General features: G+C 43.7%; 1 long non-coding RNA gene across 5 annotated transcripts in view; it reads right to left on the bottom strand.

Moving 5' to 3' along the window:
* LOC128348019 (uncharacterized) overlaps positions 1-23,036 on the bottom strand; it is a 65,722-nt gene extending 42,686 nt beyond the window's left edge. For 4 of the 5 annotated variants that reach the window (XR_008317883.1, XR_008317878.1, XR_008317882.1 and 1 more), the window contains exons 1-5: positions 22,878-23,036; positions 17,390-17,518; positions 16,779-16,893; positions 6,965-7,051; positions 2,519-2,602 (exon numbers count right to left, since the gene is read on the bottom strand). This is a non-coding gene — a long non-coding RNA (uncharacterized LOC128348019). Of the gene's footprint in view, positions 1-2,518; positions 2,603-6,964; positions 7,052-16,778; positions 16,894-17,389; positions 17,519-19,818; positions 19,977-22,877 lie in introns of those variants that run through there. The other variant, XR_008317880.1, reaches the window with a different exon arrangement.
* Positions 23,037-26,308: the final 3,272 nt, after the last annotated feature.

Here is a 26,308-nt window from a genome sequence, read left to right as displayed (position 1 = left end):
TCAATCTGGCTTCCGCCCCGGATATGGGACTGAGACTGCCTTGGTCACTCTAGTGGATGACCTACTCCAGGAACTAGACAGGGGGAGTGCGTCCCTGTTGGTTCTGCTGGACCTCTCGGCGGCGTTCGATACCATCGACCATGGTATCCTTCTGGGCCGCCTCTCGAGTATGGGAATCGGAGGCACTGCGTTGCAGTGGTTTCGGTCCTTTCTTGAGGGGAGGGTTCAGAAGGTGGTGCTGGGGGACTACTGCTTGGCCCCGTAGCCGTTGGCCTGTGGGGTCCCACAGGGATCGGTCTTGTCCCCCATGCTGTTTAACATCTACATGAAGCCGCTGGGAGAGGTCATCCGGAGATTTGGACTGAGTTGTCAGCAATATGCGGATGACACTCAGCTCTATCTCTCCTTGTCATCTGATCCTAGGGAGGTGGTGGATGTCCTTAATCGGGGGCTGGAGGCCGTGATGGGTTGGATGTGGGCTAACAAACTGAAATTGAATCCGGATAAGACGGAGGTACTGTTGGTCAGTAGGAGAGCCAATCGGGATGAGGAGATTCTACCGGTTCTGGATGGGGTTGCACTCCCCTTGAAGGAGCAAGTACGCAGCTTGGGGGTACTACTGGACCCGGCTCTGCTTTTGGAAGCTCAGGTGGAGGCGGTGGCCAGGGGTGCCTTTGTACGGCTTCGGCTGGTGCGCCAGCTGCGTCGCTTTCTTGAGAAGGCAGATCTGGCCACGGTTACCCATGCCTTAGTCACGTCGCGGCTGGATTACTGTAACGCGCTCTACGTGGGGCTGCCCTTGAAGAATATCCGGAAACTGCAGCTAGTGCAAAATGCGGCAGCGAGGGTTTTATCCGGAGCTGCCCGTTGGGAACATATCACCCCCATTTGGAAAGAGCTGCACTGGCTGCCGGTTCGTTTCCGGGTCCAATTCAAGGTGCTGGTTTTGACCTTTAAAGCCCTAAACAGTTTGGGCCCGGGGTATCTGAGGGACCGCCTGCTCCCAAGGGTTGCTGCCCGCTTGACAAGGACATCTGAGAGGGCCCTGCTCCGGGTGCCGACAATGAGGGAGGCCCGGCTGTCGTGCACTCGGGACAGGGCCTTCTCTGTTGCTGCCCCCAGACTCAGGAATGCTCTCCCAGTGGCCATTCGTTCCTCGGACTTCATCACGGCTTTTAGAAAGCTTTTAAAGACTTGGCTTTTTACCCAGGCTTTTACATGATCGTTTTCTACTGCGGCTTCTCTGTGTTTTTATTTGTTGTATTTTGTTGTATTGTTTTTATGCCTGTTTTTATGTTTTTATACTTTTAACATGATGTTTTTATTGTCTTTTTATTGTATGTTTTTAACTTTTGTAAACTGCCTTGGGGTTATCTTTTTAACAAAAGGCGGTATATAAATGCAAAAATAAATAAATAACTTGAGCAACCTCCAGTCGCATCATGGTGGAAATAACGATATGGAATCCAGCCTCAAATAGCAGGCAGAGGACAGAAGCAGATGAGGGCAGTTTCACAGATGGTGTTTTTCTGCTCATTTTCAAATGCAGAAGGGTCTGAATCAGGAGTGGCTCGTCCTAACAAGCCAGGGAGGGTGCCAAACAAGACACAGCAGCCTCTAGTTGCTGGCAGCTCCAGTTGCTCCTCATTTTCCCCTCCCGCCCCACCCTGCAGGCTCAACACCCACCAGGTAAGCTGTCATGTTAATCACTGACCAGCTTGCGCAACTCTACTTCATGAATGGCCAGCCTACGGGCTTGGCCAGCCTGCAAGCTCCCATCTCAGGGCATTTTCATTCATGTGCTTGAAAAGCAAATATAAAATGTACTTTGGTCATAAAGCTAATCTACATTACAAATGCCTCCTCTCTATGTTGGACCTCCGCATCATGTGTGGAAGGAGTGTGTGCTCATCTTTTGAGATCAAATCTGCTACCCCACCACTGTATACTCACTCGGCATGGGAATTATATACAGTACAACTTGAATGTGGTTTGAACAAACTAGCCCTCCCACATGCAATGATGTAGCATTTGGGCACAGCACCTTAGAGTGGAGATGTGCATGCACGTGCTTCCCCCTCATGTGATGCAGAGAAGCTGATGAACACATCAACTGAACTGGCCCATTAAAAACAAAAATATTACATGACAAGGCATTTTGAATCTCACGTGAAAATCAAGTCAGCGTGACTGTTCACACATTGCTTCTTCAGCATTTTTCCAGCTTCCTTTTCTACGTGCAACTCATGAAATTAAGGAAGAGGAACATGAAAAATGGCCCTAGCGTGTTTCATTCCAGCCCCCCTCCCCACATTTCACATTTGTATACATGCAACTATCTGCCCCACCCCACCCCTCCCCCCAAAAATCAGGTTTCTATGCTTTGAAGCATTTTCTATGCCTTGATTTCTGTAAAAAAGGAACGTTGTGTTTATCCCCCCCCCCCTCGGGGTTTTTGAAAATGTCTTTGAGAGGGTTTACAGTACTAATAAATGACTTCTGTTAATAATGCACACACCTAAAGTTTGAAGGCTTTTTCATCTTGGTCAGTCATTCCCTAAGAACACCAGAGACTGATATCTGTCAACATTTTTAACAAATCCTAAAGAAACAACAGAGAAAAATTAGACAAAGTTCTTCTGAGCGATGTAGATCTCTGCCAGTCTACAATTGTACTTTCCATCACACTTGGTTAAACAGTTTCAAAATACCATCACTGAGCTATTAAAATACAACTGAGCTATTCTGCTCTTTTACAGCCCATCCCTGTAAGCTGCTGATCTTTTCATGGGGTGTGTTACGTTCTTTCAGTTCCCACTAGAATTAATCTGAACTGAAGCAGACCTTTCTCTCTGCATACTTAGCATGCTGGGATATAGTTCAACCCATCCCTTTTCTCATACATGCTTTTGCATTGTATATATAAATATAATCAAATACATACTATCATCTCCTGAACATTTTTCTAATAATTGTTGTTCGACTTGTTTCAAATACTTACAAATGGTTTCAAATATATTTGCCAAGGAAATTTTAATATTATGATGGCCTTGGATATTGAATTGGAAAGAGCTGATTTGCAATTCAATATTCAATACCATCATAATATTAAAATAGCCTAGCAAATATATTTGAAACAATTATGAAGGAAATTTGATAATTTCACCCATTTATGAAACATGCTATTTAACAGTGACTAGCCTTCTCTCACTCCTATCTATCTATCTATCTATCTATCATATGACCAGTCCCATAGTTTTCAGTGAACCCTGTTTTTCCACTCATACCCAGTGGCCCTAGAGCCCAATGTTTACTCATGTGGATTCCTTTGAAAATTATATATAGATATGAAGAGTATTGTGAGCTTCTCCACTTTTATGACTTGGATCTGGAGCATCCAAATATATCACTTAAACAGTTTAAGATATAGAAATGGATTTGTTAAGGGGTTAACACTGAGGCTATTCCCACCATCACTGGAAAGTGGGCTAAGGGAGCTTAACCCACTTTCCAGTGGTTGTGGGAACCACCGGGCTCGTGGGGGAGCCCAATGCTCCCAAAGCGGCTAGCTCGCCTAAAACACTCTCCCCTTAAATGAGGTTAATGGAGCGGGCATTCCGTTAACCTTGTCTTCCTGTTTGTGTGCTGCCGCAGCATGCAATGACAGACAAGTAGGCCCCCAGATATCTGGGTATCCTGGATCCCCCCCCCAAATGCCCCGCATGCTCATGCAGGACATCCTGGGACTTCTGGGAGCCGCACAGCCCCGGAGCCGCACAGCCCCTGATCCCCACAGCCCCCACCGGCTCCGTTATGGAGCCGACAGTCGTGTGGGTGGCCTATCCGGCCATCCAGGGCTATACATTTGATTGTCTGTGGGGAGAGTAGGCTAAGCCCGCTCTCCCTGCAGACCTGCCAGAAGCTCTTCTCACTGATTGCGAGAAGAGCTTCACTGTTTGATAAGCAAATGCAGTCTTTGGGGAGCTCTTTATTCTCCTCTGCCAAAAGAAAACACGATGAAGTTTGACAGCACCTTCTCCATTTTAAAGAAAGTGATCCATAGTAATGTTCTTACTTGGCATATCGTGACTGGAAATTTTGGGACCAACAGAGCAGTACTCAAATTTAAATGTTATAGTTATGAGATGGGCTATTCCAGTCACTGGCTTACATCCAGACTAAAATATTCATGAGTACTCCCTTCGATATGAATTACTTGCCCCATTAATTTCAACGGGAGTACCCAGTGCTAAGTTTCTGAAGGCTGAGGGAAGGAGTGTGCTGACTGTCAGCATTTAGCCAGCCAATCAGAAAGAAAAATGAGAGACAGCTTAAAAAGCCATTGTGGCCGCACAAAATACTCCGTGATGAGTTGAAAACAAAAAGGACATTTGTGGCGTAAAGCAAGACAAACCCCAGTGAAAACCATCTGTTTAGTAAACTTTCTTCTATTTACTTGTTGAGTGAATTTCTGTAAACCACCCTTACGCTAAGCTACTCAAACCAATTTCAGTGTGCTAATTTTAAGTGGCAGTGAGTACAGAACAGATTCTAATTGAAAGGAACATTTATAAATAAGAAATAACATTGAAATATAACTTCCTAACAGCACTGGGATGCAACAGGCACCTAGACATATCTGGGAAGGGAAGAAGGAAATGCATCGTTTAGAATTAAACCCTAAAATTGCTGGGGGTGGCCAGTTGTACTGCACAACTTTCAGGGAGAGGAGGTTGCTCAGAGGAGCACAGTCTTCAAAATAACCTTACTTGAAGTCAAGCTTAGATGTGAATGCATATAGCATTCAGAGGAGCACAGTCTTCAAAATAACCTTACTTGAAGTCAAGCTTAGATGTGAATGTATATAGCAAGCTTCCCATCAAGACATCGTGCCCTTTGGCCTTTGTTGAGCAATCTGCATGGAAGGATTACTATTTGTCCACAGAAAACCTGTGCTGAGATATCTCCTCCACTTCAAAGTAAACTGAACCCACTTTCCAGTGGGACACCTGGGATTTCCCTTTCCAGGCCCCCTCCTTACTTCTCCTGCTAGGGTCTCCATCTCTGCATCATTCCCCTTCTCCAAGGATTCAGTCTGCCTGGGTATCAGGTATGAATAGGCACCTCCTCGAGCCTCTGTCCACCTCATTGCTGCTGCTGCTGCCCTCAACGTCTTCTTTCCCCTTGGGAAAGTTGGAGTTCACGATGCCCAAGAGGCTAGCAGCAACAGCAGCCCAGATTACCTGCCAACCAAGAACTCACCTCACATGAGGCTACCATTAGCCAGTGAGCAAGCAAATGCCAGCTTTCCTGGCTCTATATTCATAATATAAATATGAATTTAATTGGTTGGTTGGTGCAAAATAAAGTCATACTTCCTGATGACCAACAGATCCCAAATTTTGCATACACTGAAACTAGCTGAATGCATTACTTTTTACACCAGAATATGCTTGGAGAAAATTTAAATACTTTTTGGGTTTTTAAAAAATAATAAAATTTAAATATCATATTTCTTGGTTAGGTACAGATACCAAATTGTGCATAAACAATCCTGTCACTTAAATTAGCTGAATGCATTACTTTTTACTCCATATGATGCTGCGAGGAGGTATAATCTTTTTTTCTTTTCTTTTTTAGTATTTTTTAGAATTTCTGAATATAATCATCACATTTTATTATTGTGAAGAGGTTTTTAACACTCAATAATTAGATCAATAATTCCAAAACAACATCATCCCCAAGAGAAGCAGAAGATCTTTCTCAGATTTAATTTACTATGATCCAAATTTACCGTATATGGAAATTATTCAATAAAATGAATAATGTTTGCAATTGAAATCCTACAAAATTCAAACTGTTCTTTTCCTTCCCTTTTGCAAGCACATTAATACAAAATTCTATGATAGATACACGTGGCCCTCGAATAGAGGTTCCACCCATTCGTGAGCCACCTCCCTGTATACCAATTTAATTGACGGGGTAGTTGAAGTTGTTCACAGTTATTCACAGTTATTCACTTCGCCCCCCCCCCAAAAAAAAATTGGTATTCAGTTTAAATAGTGAGCAGGAAGATCTGATTAAGTGGCATGACAGCTGCAGGTCTTCTCAGCTGATACGCAGGGAATATTAAACAGCCACACTCTCCACATAGGCTGCTCCATCCACTCTTGCTGTAAGAGTGGATTGTTTAGTTAAGAAACATAAGCCCATTGGGGGGGGGGTTAGGTCAAGCACTCCAGTATCACAATTTCCACTAACATTACCCCTGCAATATTAGAGGGCCTCCTGGATTTCATTTCTTTAACTGTCCTAGCAGTGCAATCTATGTGAAATGACTTTGCCCAGTCGACGGGCCTCATTACTAGTATTATAATATTTAATATACTAGTATTCCAGTATTTAGATTGCAGCTGTCTTTACAGTGATGGAGAGGGAAGCAGGACCAGCTGCGGACAGCCAAGGCACTTCATCGCCCTCCTCTTCATGCTCTTTTCTCTCCCAAAAGCATGCAAATGTGGTGTTTCCAATTGTGAAAAGCTTTTTGAAATGAAAAATTGGATTCTACATTGCAGATTATGGATATTTTTGAACTTCAGATAGTGTCGCAAGTGGGAGCCTCATGTTATAGTTCCTTGCCTATAAGAATTCTGAAAACAGGAGATTTTGACCACTCGTACCTGAAGAGCTTGATGATATTATTGCCAGCACTGAGAAACGGCGCAATTCCTTTTTGTTTTTAAATAAGTAGCCAAAAAAGGAACAGTACAGGAGCTATCCAAGAAAATAACTTAAAACAGAATATACAGTATTATAATGTTACCATTTAATAGTGACCTTCATTAAAAATATGGAAGCACATCATCTTGACATTTGTATGTCTCTTTAAAAAAAAACAAAAAACCCAGCCCTGTGCATCAGATCCTTGTACATTATAAATGGATTGTTCCAATTTTATACTTACTTCCTAATGGCTTGTGTCTCTGGTGTTTTTTACCATCTGGGTTCCAACTCAGTTAAATTGTCCACAAATGTTTTCTTCAGAGGCAGACTGCATAGGAAAAAACATTATTCTCTCACCAGTTAATCTGCATTCAAATGAAGAGCCTTTAAAGCCAGTAAGAGGCTCCCAAAATACTGCACAGAGGCCAACCTCTTCCCAGTATGAATTACAACCATAGTTGTAACTGCCAAGCAAGCAGTCTTCAAAATAAAGCAATTTTCTGACCATTGAAATACATTAGGAAACGGAGACATTCTCAATCACCCAACATTCTAAAGGGTGCTCTTGCTGAATAAAATAAACTGAATGAGATAGTCACTGTGAGTCAAACAAAGCTTTCAAACTGAAGTACCTATGATATATTCCATACCTATGATATATCATGATATATAGCTGATATTATTTATAGTAGGCCATTCGGACAAGATGCCTGTTGCCCCACATGATGAGGGCAATGTCAGCAGAGGATGTTATAGGAACGTAGGGACCTGCCATATACTGAGTCAGACCATTGGTCCATCTAGCTCAGTATTGTCTGCACAGACTCGAAGCTGCTTCTCCAGGCAGGAGTCTCTCTTAGCTCTAACTCAGAGATGCCAGGGAGGGAACTTGGAGCCTTCTACGTGCAAAGCAGATGCTCTTGCTGCCACAAAACCAATGTGCTTTTGGCATGTCCCATTATTGTGTGAGGTGGCTGTTAATCTCATTTCATATGATTTCATGGACAGCCACATGTACCCAATACCTGTTTAAAGTGCCTGTAGAGGCACAATACAGATTGACCCATCCTTATTGCATGTGCCAGCTGGTGTCTTGTCCCAGCAACACCTTTCCTGCAAAGAATTCAGAGTGGCATGCATGGTTCTCCTTTCCTTCATTTTTATCCTCACAACAATCCTGTGAGGTAGGTGAAGCTGAGATTGAGTGACTGACCCATGGTCACACAATGAGCTTCAGGGCTCAGTACGGACTAGTCTCCCAGTCCCAGTCCTACAGTACTATACTACACTGGTTATCACCACCTGATTAGGTCACATGCTGCTGAGTGCCAACATGCAGAGAACAATAAAGTACCTAGTTGACAGTAAGACGTATAGTAACATCAGTAGAAGGAGAATGGACATACAATATAGACATTTTCATAAGTACAGTATCATCATTACAGGGACTTTAAAGTCATGATTGTTGATCCTACTCAATCTTATAAATTTCATAGAACAAACATACAAAGAATATTGTCTCAGAAAGAAATGAACATAGAAACATAGAAAGCTGCCATATACTGAGTCAAACCATGATCCATCTCACTCAGTATTGTCTACACAGACTGGCAGAAGCTTCTCCAAGGTTGCAGACAGGAATCTCTGCATTTTGGGTTTTTTTGTGTGTGTTTTTGGCCTGAATCCAAAACATCCCCATTTTATTCTTTGTTCGAAACTGGCCAATCCAGGACACCCCAATTTTGTTTTTTGTTCAAAATTGCAAAATCTGAATCTGAAATGTTTTGGATTTTAAAAAACAGCCCCGGGGCAAAACTTCTGGGTGGAGGTGATAGTGCCCAATGGGTGGAAGCTACCACCCAAATTTCAGAAGAACTGGGCAAAGGGTTGATTTTTGGTGCATTTTTGAAGTTTAAGATTTTTCCCATAGGGAATAATGGAGGTTTCAGCAGAGGTTTAGCTTCATATCGGGGGGAAAGGAGTGGCCCACAGCTGAGTAGGGTGGGTGGTAGTGCCCAGTGGGGGCAAGGAATTATTTCAAAGGAATTGGGCAGAGGACTGATTTTTAAAGATTTAATGGAGTTTACGCATCTTTAAAGTACTTCCCCCTAGGGAATGATGGAGGTTTCAGCAGCCCCATAACTGCACTTGCGGGGGGACCAGGGTGGCCCAGAGCAAGTGGTGGTGTAGAGCACATAGTGTGCCAACCACCCACATGGGTTGCCAACCCATGGGGTACTGGGTTCTGTTGTTTCCGAGATGTTTTGTTGAGTGTAGATTATCTAGTAGCATATGAGAGTGGATTCATAGTTTGTCATTGAAAATCTAATATGGTACCAGAGAATCTACACTCAGAACACCTCAGAAACAACAGAACCCAGCACCCCATGGGTTAGCAACCCATGAGGGTGGTTGGCACCCTATGTGCACTACACCACCACTCGCTCCCGGCCACCCCAGTGCCCCCCAGGTGGAGTTATTGGTCTGAAACCTCCATTATTCCCGGGGGGGGGGGGAACCTTAAAGATGCATAAACTTCAACAATTCCTAAGAAATCAGCCCTTTGCCCTATTCCTTTGGAATCTGGTTTGTGGCAGACACCCACTGGGGCACTACCACCTGACCCACTCTTCTGCCCCCAAAGCCCCCTTTCTGCTCTGAATCCACCCCAAATAACATCAACATCACACATCAACAACAGCAGCAGAACTTTGCAAAGAACCAGGCACATTTCCAAAGGTCATGCACATCCACATCCCCACCAAGAAATGCAATTGATCTACACACAACAGTGTGAAACAACAACAATGAAATGCGCACTGCCCCACGCAGTATGCACACTGCCCTACTGGCCAATGAGGGTAAATTTTACCCTTAACTTTCCTTAAAAGGAATAAGGAGGCAATTGCCAGCAGATCAGGCCATGCTTTGCTGGCCAATCTGCAGGCTGGAAGGGCTGGAAATTCAAACAGATGTCAAAACACAAAATGGAGACTGAAGGAGAAAGACTTTTCGTGATTGCAAAATGGAGTTCTGAAACAGCTGAAACAACAAAATGTTTTGTATCCGAAACAGGGACATTTTGTTTCGGCTACAAAATTTTCTGTTTTGAGCATTGGGTGTTTTGTTTCGGCTACAAAATAGCCGAAATGGCCTGTTTGAGGCACAACACGTTTTGTATCCGAAACAAAACGCACACCCCTACCAGGGAGGGAACTTGGAACCTTCTGCTCTTCCCACAGTGGCTCCATCCCCTAAGGGGAATATCTTACAGTGATGTTTCCCTTACACTTCTAGTCTGCCTTTCGTATGCAACCGGGGCAGACCGTGTTTAGCTTAAGGGGACAAGTTATGCTTGCTACCACAAGACCGGCTCCCTTCCCTGACGTTTCTTTCAAAGTGTGTGTTCCCTTCAGGCCTGAACAATAGATTGGATTTTTCTGTATTTCTTTGATTTCTATATACAATTCTGATGTCTCTTTAAGAAGCAGAGCCTTGACAGATGTAGCAGGTACAGCTGTTGGTTCACTACATTCTGTATTCCAATACAGAATGTAATACTATCAACTATAGTTTATTGTTTTCTGCATGTCGGGACTTTCACTGTAATTTGGTACCTATCCTTCTTATTTCCTATATCATTTCCTTTTTTAGTGTAAGAGGCTCAGCGAGGAAATGCTTGACTAACAAGCAGAAGGTTGCTGGTTCGAATCCTCACTGGTACTATATCGGGCAGCAGCGATATAGGAAGAGGCTGAAAAGCATCACCTCATACTGCGCGGGAGGAGGCAATGGTAAACCCCTCCTGTATTCTACCAAAGAAAATCACAGGGCTCTGTGGGCACCAGGAGTCGAAATTGACTTGACGGCACACTTTACTTTAAGGAACCTCTATGGACATGTTGTAAACTCCCTTAGCAGTAGCAATTCCTATCCGCCAGTGGTCTTCGTCATCTTAAGAGTCATCTCTTCAGGGGAAGTGAGATGCCCGCTTATAGCACGTTCACATCCCCACAGTTACAATGATCAGATAGCAAAGGTTTTGGCACAAGATCTGCACACAGAACTTCTCAACATTTCTGTTATTTACTGACAATGTGCATCGTCATGCTTCCTATGTATGTGCTTCTGTGTATATAAGCCAACAGAATTTGACATACTACTTTTTCTGACAGTTGTTTCTTGCTCACATGTCTTCAGGCAGTAAATATTATTTTCATGATGTTGTAAAAACGCATTTTACAACATGATGAAAGCATTTAATTTTTATCTAGAGGGGAAAATAGCAAAAATATGCGTAGCAGTCAGAATGACAATAAATCTTATATTAATGTTAGGAAATCCCACACAGGGGGTTGAGGTGACTAGGAAGTACTACAGCTGTCATTTGTAGCTGATCTGAATGGTATTGCTGTAGATGTGAAATCTCCTCTCGTTCTATCATTTTTGCAAAATTCCCAAAGGAACATTGTGGTGGCACGAACAAAAATAAATGGTCAGCGATTCAAACAAGATGTTGAACCTAGAAATGGTGGAATTGAACTCTGATTGGCTGGTCCTGTCACATATCAAGCCACATGCTGTCATGTAATTTACCAGGAACCAGTCAAGACATGTAAGACAAAGCAAATGAAGATATTCTCCCGGGAACACAGAGAAGAATGTGCAACAAAATATTTGCCTAAGATTTTGAAACGCCAATATTGTTCACTGAATGTTCCTCCATATAAGCAAAATCCCTGCATAAAGAAAACAAGAGGTCAGGAGAAGGGTTCTAACTAAGTCTTCTTCCTGACATGAAGGGAGATTTTGGTTTTGTATGGAGGAACATTCAAACACATGCGTCCCCACCTTCCATCTGAAATGATATGGCCCATGCATAGGCTTACCACCTCAGTAAGTGAGAACCTGAGATAATAAGGCCTGAGAGAGAACAGGGCAGGGGGTTACATTTGCCTTGATATGTACTTATTGAAAATGTCCATGGTAGAGTTGATAAATACCCACAATAAGGAAACAATAGTTAAAGGGGAATGATTATTTAATAATATCACACAAGTGTGTATTCAGCAAAGTGGAAAATAAGATACATCCTAAATCTTGGGGTCAGTCCACACACCACACATGCATAAACACCCAGCCAGACTAGGAAGGAGAGGGTAAGGGGCCACGCCTTACACTCCCAGCTGATGAGTGCTTTGTTCACTGGCTGGGTGTGGGAGAGGACAAGGTGGTGCCCGGGGGGGGGGGGTACACCGTGATGCTCCCCTGGCTCCAGTGCACCAGGGTCATTTGTTTCCTGCCCCCTGCCCCCATCCAGTGGTAGTTATGCCATTGCCTCCAGAGGGTTGTTTTTTTAACCATTTTCCTTGAGTAAACTCCCACTGTCTTCAAGATCTTCAAAGAGTTTTTGAGTAAAAATTAGTCTCAATTCTTCATGTTAGTTTGCCGTACACTTTGTGCAGATTTCACTCTTCTTCTGTGGATCCTGCAAACTGTTGCCACAAATGCAATGTCTGTTCACTTCCAGAGTTCTGTGCAACAACCTAAAAGACTCCTCTCTTTAAACAGTTTTTGGCTAGAGTATGTTTTACAGTTTGGGTTGTTTCAGCCAACTCAGTCATCTGTGAGAACACAGAATGGATTGCTCTAGAAGAACCCAATGCCAGTTAGAATAATTTTCTACAATTGAAGAAGACCAATGATGGAAGAAGGAAACTGACCCTAGATGCTTCAAGATCTTTGCTGGGGCTTGCCTTTGTCTTCTGAGAGGTTGGCCGAGTTCAGATGTAACACAAAACCAGAATTACAAGGGGCAGAGGTTGGAACTCCGGAATGTCCGAATGTGTGCAACCACGGTTTCATGGCGAGAGCGACCTGTGGTTTGCCTCGCCAAATTCCAGTTTGAATATTTGGTTTTCAATAAGGTTCTCTGCCAAGACCAGAGGTTTGGCCACCAAAGTGTTAAGTCCAAACATGGACAGCACCATAACCGTGGTTCCGTGCAGTTTTTGAAACTGCAATCATAGGCAGTAGCACAGACCCTCCCAGGATCGTGTGCACTCCATGCCTGCAGTGCTTCTAGCTGGTCACTACTCTGAGCACCAACCTCCTGTCTCCGATCCAACCCTCCTGTCTCCGATCCAGCAATGCAGTTGCCTGGCAACAGGGATGCTGCCACATCCCAGCCCAAGCTTGTCAGCCTGTTAAGCAGCAAAGTCACACAGGAGCATTCCCTCTTCCCACTCTGTCTCTTGCTCCCCCCATTCCTGGAAAGCAAGAGAGAAAGGGGACAGGATGATAGAATGGGCACTAAGTGCTTTCCTCCCCGAGAATAAAGCAGCAGTGATCTATGTCGAAAAGCACAAACACTCCAGGTGGAAACATAAGCAGAGCACCCCATTAGACCACCAGGACAGAACCGCATGAAAGGAGGTGCCCAGCCCCTTCCCCTTAGGGGACCTGTGCAGTCCCTAGGCTTACTCATGAGAAGGGCAGGGCAGCAGGATCAGCATTGCTCCAGTGAAAGGGGTGATTTGACATGTGTGATGATGATGGATGCTGTTCCTGAGCAGACTGCTCTCTCATGGGAGTGTAAGGCCATGGGGACACCTCCTCACAACTCATGAGAACTGTCTGTGGGGACAAAGGTGTCAAGCAGAATCACTAATAATGCCTGATGGCAAAACAACCCCTTCTCCCATGTACAGCTCTCTAACAAGAGTGTCAGGCCATGGGGGCTCTATATTGAGCCAAGTTGATCTAAACAGCAAAGCCACAGGGATGGATACCCCAGCAACTGCTCTCCCTGTCTTGGTGATTGCTGCCAAGTGGCTGTCAAAGTATGCCCCCTGCTAGCCTGTCTGCCCATGTGGACATGTGCACCCTTGCTTGTGCTCTGAAATAGCAACTAGGCATGTACCCGAAACGTTTCAGAGGCCATTATGAAGGCCTCCGAAACGTTTCGGCACTGGGGGCGGTTTCGGCGTCAGCGCCGGCGGGGATAGCGCTTTAAGGGCGGGGGAGGGTGTACTCACCCCTCCCGCTGCATTTCACCCACCGGCGCATTGTTTTTTTGAAGCCCCTTGGGGCGGCAGCGTTCCTCCCTGCCACCCTGTTTGCCCTGTCGGCCAGAAGTGGCCGGAAGTCACGAGTGCATGTGCGCCTGTTGCGTGTGTGCGCCCTTCTGCTGTGTGTGCACGGGCGCACGACGGGCACACGCGCACTCGTGACTTCCGGCCACTTCCGGCCGATGGGGCAAACGGGGCGGCAGGGAGGAACGCTGCCGCCCCGAGGGGCTTCAAAAAAACAACGTGCCGGTGGGGGAAATGCAGCGGGAGGGGTGAGTACACCCTCCCCCACCCTTAAAGTGCTACCCCCACCGGCGCCAAAGATTTCTGTGCACATGCCTAATGGCAACCCTGCTTTCCTGGGGTTTCTGGAAATGGGGGACCCATGCAAGCAGGAGGTCCTTTGTTGTGTTAGCTCAATTCACGAGCAAGCAGTCCAACAAAGCTCTGAGGTTGTCTAATGCAAAGATCCTCCCCAGTAGACTGGCCCTCTCATGAGAATACTAGCCCACCCGCAGCAAGATGTCAGGGGAGCAGAAGCGTGGCTTGGTCTGCATGGAATGCATTGCCAGGGTGAGACCTCACAAGAGCATCCCAGGTCACAGTGGGACAGATGACCCCCACCCCACCCAGAACCCTTTGCCCTCCCTCATATACATATCTTAGGAAGTCATCGTGTTCCCTTCCTGGAGTAACAGCAAAATAGTGCCCCCCAAGATCCCCCCTGAACTCATGCATGTGAGGGATAATTTTGTTGTGTGGCTCTTAGGAGGCAGGTGGTGCAATTGTTGTCAGAAGAAGTGCTGGCATGGCATTTAGAGGGATTTAAATGCCCTTTCCATGCCGAGGGCGGGCAGACCATTTTGAAAAGGAATAATTGAGCTTGGCGTGCCCCCTTCAAGAGCATGGTCAGTCGCAGCTGCTCTGGTGATTGTACTGACATTTTTGCTCACAATCTGGTGACGCAAGTGCTACAGAGCTTGCTGGGATGCGGCCTCAGCTGACAAGGAGGAGGGAGGGGCTTCCCTCTCCTGAAATTGGAGGTTGCCCTACTGCAGTTGGTCAAAGAATTGCAATGTGATTTACAGTTTAAAATTGAATCCGTGGGTCCGTCAACCTCCAGTTTCACGTTACATGTGAATGAGGCCATTGCAATTCATCACATATGTTCTCCATTGAGTCCAAAAGTTAGCCAGAGGTAGGCTACAATCTGTCCACTGGGCCACTTAGCAGAGTTGTATTTACAACTCCAAGTGGAGCAGCCTTTAGAACATTTAAGAGGTTTTGAAAATCCTGTTATTTCAAACTGTATAGCGGTTGGAAGGAAGGCATTATCACTTTCCATGACCATCAGGCCAAAGGACAGCTTCTCTTCCTCAGCCCTTCATACAACCTCTTTCCTGAGCTATGTCCTGCATAGCTCTGCCTGGCACATTACACTAGCTATGGCCCTGGCTTTAGGGGATGCTTCCTTAGCACTCATTCTGCCCATACAAACACACCAACTTTCCCAACTCATCAGGAGTTGCCCACTGAATATCAAAATGCAAGGGAGATTCTTCAATGAGGTGAGGTGAGCTGGTCACCTCAGGCAGTAGATTATTGGGGTGCCACTAAGGTGTCAAGATGTCCTTCTGCCCTCTGCTTTTAAAAGAAGGGGGAGGTGGGGAGGAAGGTGTACTCGAGGGCACCCTGCATGAGATGCACAGAGGCCTTTAGCCACCACTCTCCGCGTGATAATTAAGGTGCCATCACAGGCTTTTTAAAATTAACCTTTGTATAAGATAACACGGCCCATCCTTTTTCACATGTATCATGATGACCAAGAGGGTAACAAGTGAAGAGGATACTGTGAGGAAGAAAATGACACCAACTATTTGGACATATTCAGGGCCTCCTACAAACAAGGAAAGTAGCAAAACAATAGAGGTAAGTAGCAATTAAACCAGGTGTAGGAATGGTTTAATTAGTGACGGAAAAGGAAAGGGGAGTACAGGTTGGAGTCAAGCTACAATGTGGCTTTATCCTGGAAACTTAACATTGTATGATAGAGGTATCATTACACACATAGTGTACATGCTCACTGCCTCCCAGAACGCTCATTTACAGGTCTTGTAAGCTGTTATAGTGCTTCAAAAACATGCCAAAAAAAAAAAAGTGTAACCAGGCATCAGAAGTAACAGTGGGAGGAAAGAAACAAGCATGAATGCCATTTTCATATCACGTTCAAGTCTTCAAAAACAGTCATCTGTCTCCAGCCCAGCTTCTGCCCTGTGTGAGAAAGTGCCCCTTGTTGCTATCTTCACCATGCCACATCACTTGTATGTCTTTTATGTACCCTGTTTGTCCACAAACTTCTGCAAATTCAAAAATTTGCCTGTCACCATTCATTCATTTCTCTGTAGTTGACACAGTTAAACAAACTGTTGCAATAGCAGCGTTGCAGGGAGCGGGGGAGAGTGGGAGTCCTTCTATAATAAATAAAATCCATCGTATTTATTTATTATTTCTCTGTGTAAACTGCCCTGAGCCATTTTTGGAAAGGCGGTATAGAAATCGAATAAATACATAAATATAAGAGGTGTGTCAGTGCCTGAAGTAGGCCTAATCTGTCACAACACAAGCACATCAGTGCAACATATTACCAATGTGCATTATTGTATTCCATTCTGTGTGCTTTTTTCAATCATTCCCATTGCCACCAAGCGGGAAACAAAACACACACAAAAGGGAGGGAAGAATCGTTATGATCTTTACTTGTTTTGCATATGATTGGTAGCATACCTTTAAACTGCTGTAAGTAATAAAAATATATATGTGCAAGATGGCTATAAGAAACGCCAAAGTTTCACCTAATAAAATTTTGGTATGCCTCAATTTTCAAAGTAAATTTGATTTATTGGAGCCACCAGCCATATGATGACAGCCTTGTGTTTTTTATATGAGTCATGTCCCCAAGGGCTCTAGAATATGCCAATAGTGTACCTTGGAATGGATCCAGTGTCCGCAAACAGGTTTTCATTAGACTTTGATGCCAGTTGCTTTTGGGAGCAGAGAGGCTGCTGAAAACCAGCTTTGCTTTCGGGTCGTTTCTTTCTTTCTGCAAAAAGGAATAACAAAGATCTTTTTAGAGAAGCTTTACGCCTCCGCATTGTAGGTGTAGGACAATATTTTAGGGAACAGTAATCTGTTATTGCAGGTGGTCATGCTTCAAGCACTTCCGTATTTTGAGAATAGATCAGACAAAGTGCAACAACTCTTATTGAAAAATTGCCGAATTTGTAAATTAGAAACACATTGGTCTGTGGCTAAGATTAAGTTAGCATGTATTACAGTCACTGGGACTTCTCTGAAACACTAAGGGGAATATAATTACCTACGTTATTCCACATGTCATGGGGCCAGAGCCATAATCACATTAAAGAAAGCTTTATCGCAATATCCTAACAGACTCATTCTTTCATTTCTGGGAAGACTCTGTAGACACTTGGACTGAGTAACTCATGATGGCCTAGAAAACAAAGTGTGCTCCCTTCCCTTCTAACCCTGTCGCTTCACCTCTCTCCACATTTGCTCTGTGGAAATGCAATCCAAACCTTGCCACAGCAGCTTCAGAGATGCTTCCTCCTGCTCCTTTCCCATGTTCCTCTGGTAATGGCTGTATTGATAAACCATGTGGGTTCCTTTCTGAATGAATGTTGCTTGGCCTCCCAGGAAAAGCAGTGCTGGTATGGAAAGAAACCACAAATTTTGCCCACTTGTATCCTACAAGAAAATCACTATAGCAGCATGGAACTGGACCATGAGCAAGCGGGTCCCATGCCATTACAGCACCATATTAAACAGGCCTGAGTATCCCATTTCTCTGGATGTTTGAAAGACTGTGTATAAGTTAACTCCAAGGCCAAGGCCTGTCTTGCTTGGGGTGGGTGCTATTTTTCATCTCTCTCCTCTTCAATTACCCACTCCTCACCCTGGGAAGAAATGAACCCACTGAGCCTCAGAACTAGTAGAAGCAGCTCCTGGGTCAAAAGAGTCAGCTGGCCCTATTCACTGCTAGTGGAGAAGCTACATAGATGGTGGGAAATAACTAGTGCCATAATCTGGGCCACTGTATGCCCTAGATTGCAGGGAACAAAGAATCTGGGACAATCTGATGGTAGAGGAATGAATATTGTCAGGCTCTCAAAATAGCCATCTGCCTTCTGCTGCCAAAGGAGGTTGAGGTGGACTCAGAGGTCTCAGCTGGGGGAGCTTTAAGGCTTACAGGCATGGCTTGTTCCATTCATAAGCCCTACCCTTGTGTTGCTACCCTAAAGGCTCAGTCAGAGACCCAGGGCTCCTGCCACACTGAGCCCTCCTCCTGGACTGGCCCCTCATTACTGGCCACAGTCCTCTCATATATAGTTCTTGACAGCTGGGGCAAGTCTCACGAGATCTCGCCTTGAGATCTTGCGAGAGTCACTCCCGATCCTGCAAAGCTACGCCATCTGTTGATGGCGAGGCAACATCTCCCTGCCAGGGCCAGCATGAATGCCTCCAGGTGGGCATACTGATGTCTACTTCTTCCCCTGCCCAATAGGATCTTCCCTGCAAGACCCGGGCATGAAGCTCACTGCGTTTACCCACAGCAATAATCTCCACCGCGGGGATTTCCCCTACAGATGTTTATACAATGAATGTACAGCCCTGTCATTCTGCAAGTCCTGGTACCTTTAGGCTACAAGAGCCACTCACACCCAGGAAGATACACATGATCCTGTCTATCCACAGACCAGGCCTTGGTCGTCTTAACAGGTTCAGTCTGCATGGCTGATGTCATGCTACAATACCCCAAGCACTGGATTGATGTAGGATCCATCCAGGTTTTGTAATTCTCACCACTGACTCCCTGGCTTGATGGCAATCATGTCCCCAGGAAAAACATTGGTAGCTGCAGCTTTCTAGTAATGTGGGAAGGCAGGGGCATAACTAGGAGAGAGGTGGCCTGTGTTCATCCTTCTCTCTGGCGGCCCCCCAGAGTGAGGGAGATAATGAAGAAAATAGAGAGGGATGGAGCTGGAGGGCCCTCAGGAGCTAGGGGCCCGTGTTCTTTGAACCCTTTCGCTCAATTATAGCTACGCCCCTTTGGGAAGGTCAGAGAACTGACATCTAGGCATGAGGTTTCTCTCATGAGGGTCACTGCGGAATGTGGATACCATGTTGAAAATGGCAGTTAAGTCCTGGTAAGTCATGACCTCAGTGGGTGGGTCTGCACAAGTCACTATGTGCCACTCTGAAGATATGCTCTGTGCCGACAGACAGGCCTTTAAGCAGTTATGGAAATGCCTGGGTGGTAACTTTATATGGAGATTAGTGATCTGCACATTGCTTCTGAAGTTATACAGTAGCAATACCTGGGATACTATTCACATATCCATCCAGATAATAATTTAGTCCTAGGTGATGTTTCAATTTCAGAGGGAGGAATACACAAGCACTTTGAAATGTCTGTCTGTGAGCAAAGAATGTCACACCAGAAAGAGTTCTCTTTCTCACTTTCTTCACTTACCATGCAGAGTCTCTGTGTGAGATAAAGTTCAAAAAGCGTTTGAATATTTAGAGTGTTGTATCATTAGGTTTGTTTTTTTAAGTATCTAATATAATGTTTGTAATAGCAATATGCCTGATCCCTTCATGGTGTACTGTACATCTTTAAAGTGAATTAAACACTCCCATAGTCAAGAAAAATACAATGCTTATTTTTCAGATACTGCACTGTTAATAGCCACTAGTAATTTTGTGCCAATAGTATTGGAAATTCTGTAAATGGACAAGGAAACAATCCATTCTTTTTAAACCACATTGATTTCAACAGAAAAAAATAAAGATTTTTGTCTTTTTATGCCTGCTCCTCTGCCCAGTTTTTTTTTTACTTTTCCAATCTTACTACCTTTTCTTTTTCTGAGATTGTTGGTACTTTCTTCCAGTGTCATAGTCAACCCCTCCCTCCTTAAATCCCTCTCCCTTAAATCCCTTCACTCACTCCCTGTCCTCCTGTCCACTCAAAGTGCAAGCTCTTCAAGGCCCTTCACAGTGTTGTGCTGTATCCAGTAATCTTTTGCATTTCGTGGTCTGGACGTTTGTCCCAGTGGGGATCCTGTAGAGAGTGTGGGGGAGGCGTCAAAAAGAAAAGGGAAGGGAAGGAGAAGCAGGAAGTGGGAGCTGTTGCTAAGTAAACCTTTAGTTACATCTACATGAGATTTATTTGTGTTTGTGCAGGAAGCAGCTATAAAACATTGGGCAATGAGATTTTGAACCAGCTAAGCTTGTGAGCCTGCAAAGCTTCTGAATGTTCCTGCAGCCTCATTTCATTGCATTACTGGGCCTACATTCCTGCACTGCTGCTTTCTACTATTGCTGCTGCTGATTGTTTTTCCAGCTTCCTGACCTGCACAACCCCTGGAGATACTTCTTCCTTATCAATCCTGGAGTTGTTCACTGGATGCCCACAGCAGCATGGCTCAGGTCCCATCACCACCATTTTTCTTGTCCACCCCAGGAGAACATGCTCTTCACTGGAAACTGGAGGGCCTATTTCTGAGATTACCTTCTCACTATACAGACTCCTGATTTTACTCCAGCAAAGCAGAAGGCTATATTGCTTCACTGCCAGGGCCCTGAAGGCCAGAGCATCTACAGGTGAAACTCGGAAAATTAGAATATCGTGCAAAAGTCCATTAATTTCAGTAATGCAAATTAAAAGGTGAAACTGATATATGAGACAGACACATTACATGCCAAGCGAGATAAGTCAAGCCTTAATTTGTTATAATTGTGATGATCATGGCGTACAGCTCATGAAAACCCCAAATCCACAATCTCAGAAAATTAGAATATTACATGGAACCAAGAAGACAAGGATTGTAGAATAGAACAATATCGGACCTCTGAAAAGTATACAGTGCACTGTGCTTGATTGGCCAGCAAACTCGCCTGACCTGACCCCATAGAGAATCTATGGGGCATTGCCAAGAGAAGGATGAGAGACATGAGACCAAACAATGCAGAATTGCTGAAGGCCGATAATGAAGCATCCTGGTCTTCCATAACACCTCATCAGTGCCACAGGCTGATAGCATCCATGCCACGCCGCATTGAGGCAGTAATTGCTGCAAAAGGGGCCCAAACCAAGTACTGAATACATATGCATGCTTATACTTTTCAGAGGTCCGATATTGTTCTATTCTTCAATCCTTGTCTTCTTGGTTCCATGTAATATTCTGATTTTCTGAGATTGTGGATTTGGGGTTTTCATGAGCTGTACGCCATGATCATCACAATTATAACAAATTAAGGCTTGACTTATCTCGCTTTGCATGTAATGCGTCTGTCTCATATATCAGTTTCACCTTTTAATTTGCATTACTGAAATTAATGGACTTTTGCACGATATTCTAATTTTCCGAGTTTCACCTGTATAATCATCCACCCTTTCTTGCCAACTTGGAAAGGGATGTCAGTTCTTATGAAGCTGCTCTTCAAGCCTTAGATGATCATCTCAATGTAATTTCTGAACATCGTAAGTTCTACCATACAATGTAGACCAGGGATTCTCAAAGTTGCATCCCCAGATGTTAATGGACTTCAACTCCCATAATCCAGTTGGGAATTATGGGAGTTGAAGTCCAATAACATCTGGGGACCCAACGTTGAGAATCCCTGATGTAGACCATACAATGTATGGCATTTTATGGCTTGTGCTGTATCTGACAAATCACAGAAGATGTTTACCACCCTCTTGACTCCAGTAGAGTATCCCAATGATTCTTGAGGGAAATGTACTCTGGATATAATGGGGCCTTTTGATAACCAACCCTCAAAACAAAGATTTGTTGTAGTAATCGTGGATTACTATTCCAGGTGGCCAGAAGTTTCATTTTCTGACAACGTTACCACAAACAAGGTGATCCAGTTCATGGCTGCAGTTTTGCAAGATAAGGTCCTTCTAAAGAACTGGTGACTAACAATGAGACACAACTTACTTAATTTGAAATGGAGCAATGTTTGCATATCCATGGGATAAAACACAACTCTTCCCTTATACCATCCTCAAGGGAATGGCTTTGTGGAAAGAATGAATAGGTTAGTGAAGGAAAGTTTACAACTGGCTACTACACAACAACAACGCTGGAAGGAGGCAATCCATGAAACTCAATCCGTGCTTATCACACTCCTTCTCATTCTACTATAGGAAAATCACCTTTTGAACTACTGAGGGGATGCAAAGCTTCTACCAAACTTATCTAATGGCAACAACTGATAAGCCTTTCCATGCCATCTCACCCCAAAGATACAGAGATTCATGATCAGGTAAGAGAGAAGGAACAAAAATATAAACTGTATGTAGGTCAGAAACAGGGTGCGAAACAGCAAATATTTCAGGTTCTGCCTTATAAAGTGAGAAAGGGGTGTTCCTAATATTCTGGACCAGAACAAATAATCATAATCCAAGAAGATTCTTCCATATTGGATGATGAAAAGAAATGGAACAGTTTGAGACTGCCCAGCATGCATACTATGAGACAAGAGGGAAGGGAGTCTAATCTCAAGAGAGGAACTGGAGAAGAATTTGACCTTGCCTCTAGTTTTGATTGCACAGATGAGGCTGATGAAAGTGATGGACAATCCTCTGTACCAGAAGAACAAACAGCTCCTGTGCCAGAGACCCCAAGTCTTAGAAGAAGTATGCATGACAAGCGATCACCTAAAAGACTTCAAGACATTGTCACTAAATTTTAAATCAATTCAATATTTGGTAGTTATAAAGGGGAGGGATGTGTTATAATCTATCCAGTAATCTTTTGTATTTAGTTGTTTGGACATTTGTCCCAGTGCGGGATCCGGGGGGTGGGGGCAGGGGTGGAATCAAAAAGGAAAGGGGAGGGAAAGGAGAAGGAGAAAATGGAGCCATTGCTGGATTAACCTTTGGTTAAATCTACAAAAGATTTCTATGTGTGTATGAGGGGAAGCAGCTATAAAATACATGGCCTTACCTTTCCTTAGATCTCTTATTTGTTACACTCCTGCCCATGACCTACGCACCTCCAGCTGCACCACCATCAACCATCTGTAGATGTTTTGAATTTCACCGACATCTCCATCCTTTCTTCCTTCTTGCCCCTTATGCTTGGAATTGCCTCCTGGGACACCTGTGTGACATTTCCTCTCTTACTTCCATCAAGTCCAGTGGCGTGGCTATAACTGAAACAGAGGAGACAAATGTCTCTGGGCATCTGAGAGAGCGGGGACCTATCAGCTAAGCGACAGCTGGCTCTTCACCCTCTGAAGAAGACAATAGGAAGGTAGCAGGGGCAAGAGCCCATCTTCACTTTTTTCCCCCAGGGCCCACTCCAAGCTGCTACATCCCTATCACATTCTTTTTTAAAACCCATCTTTTTCATGAAGTCTTTGCACAATGCCTTTGTTTCCATTTCCTATTGCTCAAGTGTATGATACTGAAATATGCACATCTCCTTCCCCTACCTCAGTTTTGCTCCTCTTCCTTTGTTGATATTTTGTCTTGATATTTAGGCTCTTGTATTGATATCTAAGTTAGCCCCTTGGGGCAGGAACCTGTCTTCATTCTTTACGAAGAGCTATGTACAGGAATAGTGCTATATAAAGTAATACATAGTCATGTCCTTAAATCTCTTCCATTGAAATCAGATTTTAAAAGGACTTAGTTTTGGGATGGTTTATACCACAAATTTTGTTATATGTTGGGATATTGGATAAAGGTTTACTTCCATAATCCAAAAGTTATTTCTGTCAAGAAAGAAAGAATGATTGAATGAAAGAGAGCAGAGGTATTTGAAAGGAGGCAGACATACTTGCTTTTAAAAAATTGACTGACTTGATGAGGGAAATTACTCAAAATACTCCCATTAAAATTAAAAAGACAAGTTAAGCAATTCCCATTAAAATGTCTAAATTGTCTTTTTAGTTTCAGCAGCTCTACTTTGAGTAATTTTCTTCATCATGTCAGCCATTTTTTAAAAAATCTACCTCCTTTCAAATACCTTATAGTCTCTTTCATTCACTCACTCACTCATCCACACTTTGGCAAAAGGAACCTCTGGATTATAAGGATACCTTTATCCTATATATCAGCCACAGTAATTAAAAAGAAACTAATATTATAAACTGACAAACGTTCTGGAAAAACTGGATTCTGTTTAAAATATATTCAGTTAAATCTAATTCAAACATGACAATCCTACTGACATTTATGGGAGTAAATTCCATTGGAATTAAATGTTAATCTCAGCAGAACATATTTCAACCTTGACCTAGAAACAGGTTTACTCAGAAGTAGGTCTAATTTATTTCAATGGGAGTAGATCTCAAGGAAGTGTGTATAGGATTTCAACTTAAGTAGCATACATTTTGATCAACAAATACTTGTACTCCTGTCAACACATTCATAAAGCTTGTGGCAATATGAAATACTAAGTTTTAACAAGTCATACTTTAATCTGAGGGTAAATAAACATTTAAGTATTGGATCGAGTTTGTGCTTAGTGTTAAGCCCGCTTTGTGTTGTTTCCTGACTGCACTGTGATTCCACCTCCTCGCCAGTTCCTTGACCTTGGAGAAGACCTTGTATTCTTTGCATTTCTTTATGTGCCACTTGCATTTTCTTTCCAAATGATCTTGTTTCACACACTTAGTGCTTTAGAGCAGAATCCCTACAAAGACCCGCTCCATGCAGTTATTAGTCATGCCTGATTGCCATTGTCAACAACCTTTCACTCTGAGCCCTGGAAACGCTCTCCCCACCACCCCAATCTTGTTTCTTAAAGCCTGCAGCTATTAGTTTCTGGTTATTTTTTACTCCTTACCCTCATTCCTATAGAAGGAAAGAAAGCAAGACGGGCCTTTTAAAAGGCTTTTGCCAAATCATACACATTTGCGGTGAGCAAAATGCTACACAGTGTAATGGATTCTGACTTTCAAAAGCACATCATACATTTCTGAAATGTCTTCTGACTTCCTTATTTTCACATCTGCCAAAAATTCACCCTGGACCGTGAAGCTTTCATTGTTGTCACACTTACATCAACAAGGATTATGTAGTGTTGCTAAATGTGCACTCTTGCAGTGTTTTCGCTCCCGTATTCCAACCCCCCTTAACTCTGATAACAAAACAATTGTTTTGTTTTGTTGGAGCTGAATCTGAATTTGCTTTGTTGAGCCTAGATGGCCCAAGGTTGCTGTTTCCGGAAGTGCCAGCCACCACAGTTACGGAGCTTCCCCCCTCAGACTAATGGAGCTGTAATCATGAGCACCAAGCAGGAGGGGGTGAGATATAGCTATGGGGCAGGACTTCTTCCCCACTTCTGTTCCTGTAACCATGAGCACTGCGGCACTCCTCTCAGTAGCATCTGAATAGGGCTAGTGTTTCAGTGCTATGCGTGTAAAGCAATTCCCAAACTTCAGCAAATGTACCCTGGATGTGTTCCAAATGACAAAAGTGTAACATCTCCACCTATGTACTAAACAGAAACTCCCCCCACCCACATTTCTTCATCACCTTAAACAAAACACTTTCTAAAATTTGTTTCTTCGTTTTCAGTTTTTGGAATGAACAAGATCTAACATCTAAAACACCGTCTTGTTTCCATGGAATTACAGGGGCACAACCTGTCTGGAATTCAAAACTCACAAAAAAAGATAATATTCAGCTGTGTGAACAAAAAATAAGACTTTTGTGACATTTTCCAACAAGCTGACTCATTTTATGTCCACTTATATCACTGTGTAAACGTGATAAATGATGATGAAATGAGAGAATGCTCACAGAAATCACCATGTAGGTTTCCAAATTTCCGCTGGAATTGATTCAGGTCTTCCACATTTGTAATGCTTAGCAAAGCTTTTGCTTCACAAGTCATTAGGCAGCCTTGGTCCCCATAGGATCTGTTGTTTTCAGTATAACATTAGAGCTGAAAGCCTTCTGGTGAACCTCATAAACAAGAATGTCGAAAGGCTCTTTGAGAAACATTGAACAGACATGAATACTACAGCCCAAATTCTGCTTTGACTTATGGCCCATGCAATTCCACAGGAATCGCTGGAATTGTAGTAAGGTCAGAGAAGATTTGGACCCTTGAGTCTAAAATATAATAGCTATGACTTGACCCCAAAAATCCAGATCTCCTTAAAGACATACCTTATCCTATTGGACCCACATTTGTCGAGAGTTCTAGTTTTGTGGAAAGTTTTTCTCCCTAGACTGTTTTCAAAGCAGAACAGATAGAAGAAGTGGGGAAAGTATTTAAGAGTGGAAAGGCATGAAACGTAAGAACATCTTCTTGGATGTACTGTGAGACTCTTTTACTTCAACATATCAAGGACAAAAATATCCCCATTATGTTTACTGGCTAACATACTGCACAGCACCCCATGGATCCAAGAGTAGGGTGAATATACAGCTTTCAGCCGCTGAACAACCCATGCTTGCTGCTTGCAAA

Source organism: Hemicordylus capensis, chromosome 1 (assembly GCF_027244095.1).
Source record: "Hemicordylus capensis ecotype Gifberg chromosome 1, rHemCap1.1.pri, whole genome shotgun sequence".
Taxonomy (NCBI): domain Eukaryota; kingdom Metazoa; phylum Chordata; class Lepidosauria; order Squamata; family Cordylidae; genus Hemicordylus; species Hemicordylus capensis.
The sequence above is the reverse complement of the archived record's forward strand: the minus strand, read 5'-3'. Positions and strand labels throughout refer to the sequence as shown.